Source organism: Poecilia latipinna, unplaced genomic scaffold (genome assembly GCF_001443285.1).
Source record: "Poecilia latipinna isolate Pla-1442-1.1 unplaced genomic scaffold, P_latipinna-1.0 Scaffold5626, whole genome shotgun sequence".
NCBI lineage: Eukaryota > Metazoa > Chordata > Actinopteri > Cyprinodontiformes > Poeciliidae > Poecilia > Poecilia latipinna.
The window spans coordinates 1-4,713 of record NW_015118242.1 but is presented as its reverse complement, the minus strand read 5'-3'; the positions used below and the strand labels follow the sequence as shown (position 1 = coordinate 4,713).

The following is a 4,713-nucleotide window of genomic DNA, read 5'->3' as shown; positions in this document are numbered from 1 at the left end:
CGTGCTCAAGCTTTGATCCAAGCAAGGCTTTCCGTTTCATATTTTGGAAATCTGTGAATTTTAGTTCCACAAATACGAACAGGACAACAGACATCAAATGTACAGATACCCCACTGACAGTGGAGAACCATTCTTTTTCCGAGTCCTTTCGCAAAAACTTTCTGCCTGTCTGCTAGTCCACAATGTACATTAGCACGTGTTTACTAACGTGGCTTGTGTCAGTCTCAAGGTGAGCTATTAGAAATAAGATCATAAACCAGATTGCAGATTTTCAGTATTAAGGTTTCTTGACTCAGTATTTCTGTTTTTTTGTGCAGGTGCAAAACTTGTGCCACAGATGACTGCAGCAACATTTCACAACAGATCATGTAGATTGTTTGGGATATATTTTCAACAACAACCCTTAGGCCCAAGCATAGCCATTCAGGTCTGAACAACCTCAGAACATTAAATGAATATTATGCAAAATGGTATTCCTGTTTGATAAAATATTAGGCTTTATGATGTTCTTTTCTAATTAGTCTTGGTACTCCACCTAAACTTTGTTTTGTACTCTGTCTTCAGGGAAGAAATCATTCGAGTCCTGGACAATGTTGGGCCTTTGCAGGCTTCCCAGGACGCTTATCCATCAAACTGTCCCACAGAATCACCGTTACTCACGTGTCCCTGGGTCACATTCCTAAGAGTATATCCCCGACTTTCACAGTCTCCAGTGCGCCGAAGGAATTTTCTGTCTATGTAAGGTCAAGCAACATCACATGTATCATACGTGTCCACCTATAGTGTGGAAGAAGGGGCTTTAAATGTGTTGGCAATGATTTAGTGTGACATCACTTGATCACATCAAAAATTTCTGTGTGCACAAATGAATTTTCTGCTTATCTCAGGGTGTGATATGTTTTTAGATACACCAACTAACTTTCACATATATAGAAAGAACAAGATAATGAACTGGATTTCTATCTAATTTTGTCTCAGGGAAAGAAGCATTTACACGATCAGGAGAGTTTATTGGGAACTTTTCAATATGACGAGGATGATGACAGCTTACAGACCTTCAAACTTCCTGTAAATATGTCAAATTAATATTTTATTAACCAAATACAACAATTCTTACAGAAGCCCAGAGTGACTGACCCTGTTATAAATATTGGTAATTTTTCCTAATATACAACCATAAGGTTCTTCACAACAACTTTTATTATGTCTTATAACAAAATCTATCAATCTGTTATCACAAAATAGTTATTTTTGTTGTATCACGATAAGAAACAAATCAAAATAAACCTCCAGTTTTACTAGATAACATTACGTTTTCTGGTTAGAAAGATATTAGTATAATTCCATGGCATCTTGAAAAATCAATGCAAAATATATTTACAGCAAGGACAGTTGAACTGGGCTTCCATGCACTTTAAGCAGATCTCCTTTGTTTCCATTGTCTTGTCTATTTGTAGCTATGGATTATCAATATAACCCTCCTAATATGCATCTTTCTTGGCTAACAGGAAGAAAACATGGACTCCTTCAGCTACATCAGTCTAAAGGTGAAAAACAACTGGGGTCAACCGGGATACACATGCCTCTATAATTTTAGAGTGCATGGGGTTAGTCGAGACATGAAGAGGAGGCCATCTTTCATATATGTTTTGTATTTGTTTAACTAATAAATGTAGTAAAAATATTTATTTATAGAGTGTAGCTCAGTTTTAAGTCCATACAACAACTAGCTGGTGTCGGAACCTGGATGTCGTCAGTGGCTGGTGTCGGTGTCTAGGCCTCACTACCCACCACCCACTGGTAAGGCTAAGGCTCTGACACCAACGACAGGTTGGTGTCAGAGGGGGCTGCTCCTCCACAGCAGCAGACTCAGGTAGCTCGGGGGGCTGCTCCACCACAGCAGCGGACGCTGTAGTCTCGGGCGGCGGGTACACATGAAGAGGAGGCCATCTTTCATTCTTAGTTTTGTATTTGTTTAACTAATTAATTTAGTAAAAATATTTATAGAGTGTAGCTCAGTTTTAAGACCTCACAACAACTACTAGCTGGTGTCGGAACCTGGGAAGTGGTGGCTGCTGACAGAGCCTGGACCTCGTCAGTGGCTGGTGTCGGTGTCTGGGCCTCACTACCCACCACCCGCTGGTAAGGCTAAGGCTCTGACACCAATGACAGGCTGGTGTCAGAGGGGGCTGCTCCTCCATAGCAGCAGACCCAGGGAGCTCGGGGGGCTGCTCCTCTATAGCAGCAGACTACGGAATCTCAGGGGGCAGCTCCACCACAGCAGCGGACGCTGTAGTCTCGGGCGGCGGGTATGCCGCAACAGCAGCAAGCTCAGGCGGCGGGTACACATGAAGAGGAGGCCATCTTTCATATAAGTTTTGTATTTGTTTAACTAATTAATTTAGTAAAAATATTTATTTAAAAAGTGTAGCTCAGTTTTAAGTCCTCACAACAACTAGATGGTGTTGGAACCTGGGAATTGGTGGCTGCTGACAGAGCCTGGACGTCGTCAGTGGCTGGTGTCGGTGTCTGGGCCTCACTACCCACCACCCGCTGGTAAGGCTAAGGCTCTGACACCAGCCAAAAGTGAGGCCCAGACATTGACTCCAGCAACCACCCACCACCCACTGGTCAGGCCAAGGCTCTGACACCAACGACAGGTTGGTGTCAGAAGGGGCTGCTCCTCCACAGCAGCGGACGCGGCAGGCTCGGGCGGTTGGTACGCCGCAACAGTGGCAGGCTCAGGCCAGCAAGCTCTGGCAGATGCGGGGAATCCACCCGCAGGTACGGGCCATGCCACCAACTGCGCCACTTGGCGTCCTGGTGTCAGCCTGGCCACCTGGAACCCCATAGCCATGGGGACTGTGGCGACTGGAGACGAGTGGGGTGTGGCGATAGGATCCGGGGAAACACCAGTGAGTGGTGGCTGGTGGCTGCTGTCGGTGTCTGGGTCTCGCCAGTGGCTGGTGGTGGGTGTCAGAGCCTAGGCCTCGTCAGTGGGTGGTGGCTAGCGTCTGTGTCTTGGCCTCTCCAGTGGGTGGTTGGTGGTGGCAGGCATCAGTGTCTTTACCTCACCAGTGGCTGGTGTCAAAGCTTGGACTTCACCAGTGGCTCATGTTAGTGCCTGGGTCTTGCCAGTGGCTGCTGACAAGTCTCAGAGCCTGGACCTTGCCATTGGCTGGTTGCTGTTGTCAGTGGCTGGTGTCAGAGCCTGGGTTTCACCAGTGGCTGGTGGCTACATTCAGGACTGACTCCAATGAAAGGTAGTTCCTTCTACTAGCTTACATTGTTGGGGCACCATGTACACTAATCACTAAACACACTGTGTTTTTCTTATTTCAGAGATTCAGTTCCAGCTGTATTTTAATGTGTTTCTTTTTGTTTGTTTGTTTTTTTATTTTTGCCCTCTTGAAACCAGCCAGCCTCGGCAGATGGCTGCTCATCCTGAGCCTGGTTCTGCTGGAGGTTTCTTCCTTTTAATGGGAGTTATCCTCTCCACTGTTGCCTTGTGCTTGCTCAGGATGGGGGATCCCTTGGTTTAAACATCCATCGCGATCTGCTGGTGACCCCAAGTTAAGAGCGATTCAAGATTTTCAGTGAAGGAGTACCAAAAGGAATCTGGCGGTTAGGAAATGGACAGGATCGCATATTTCTTCCTATAAGTTCTTTCAGATTTTCTTGTACTTCCTTACTTAGATATTTTGTCTGTATGGAGGCCGTGTGTGTGTTTGATCTTGGCAGTTTAGATAAACTGCATGGTAAGTCTGACTAACTTGCAGTACAATCTTGATAAAACCTATCAAGATTGCAGGTTATCTATCAAGATCCTACAGAAGCGCATTGCTATCACGCAGGAAAAAACAAATTCGAGCGCTATCACGTTATAACGTGATACGTATCTTGTTAAAACGTGATACGTATCTTGTTAAAACGTGATAATTTTTATGTCCAGTTAGTGGCGATATTATGCGTGGCTAGTACAGTGGCTAACAGGAATTGGTCAGGTTTCCCTTCATGTTTGGTCTACAACATGTAGAGATACGGATGCTGCTTTGCACTGTGGTTAAAACCATTAATAGCATGCGTACTCTGAGCAGGATCCTAAACAGAACGGGACTGGACAGAAGGAGACGTCAGTCCCGTCCTCTAGCTGACTGTCTGATCGAAGCTGAAGTTGGCTTCCAATTGTAGCTTCTGATTCGGGAAATGGCTAAAGGGAGATTATAACGGAGGCTCAAATGGATTTGCTGAATATTTTCTGTTCAGATTGTTTTTTTAACAGTACATTTGCTGAGCAATGGCAAGGGCTGTTTGTAACCAAGCAACCGAAATCATCAGAAGGCTAGAAAGTGGCAAAAGACAAGACTAGATCCTGTTAAGCATTCTTCAAAATAAAAGACTTACTCTCTCCAAAATAAATAATAAATAAAGCTTTGAAATTTAATAATTTTTCACGTCACCTTTTTGTAATTCTGTACAATCAAGTTAAATTCAGTGAATAATAAAAATCATGTAAATTATACTTAACATATTACTGAATATGTTGAGTATAATTTACATGTTAAGTATAATTTATTGAATAATAATGATGTAAATTATACTTAACATATTACTGAATATGTTAAGTATAATTTACATGTTAAGTATAATTTATTGAATAATAATAATCATGTAAATTATACTTAACATATTCAGTAATATGTTAAGTATAAT

At 43.1% G+C, this 4,713-nt stretch overlaps 1 long non-coding RNA gene across 1 annotated transcript; it reads left to right on the top strand.

The window, feature by feature from the left end:
- The first annotated feature begins 541 nt into the window (after positions 1-541).
- LOC106943651 (uncharacterized) lies at positions 542-1,660 on the top strand. The gene is made up of 3 exons (XR_001423974.1): positions 542-738; positions 979-1,068; positions 1,509-1,660. It is a non-coding gene; the product is annotated as an uncharacterized LOC106943651 (long non-coding RNA).
- Positions 1,661-4,713: the final 3,053 nt, after the last annotated feature.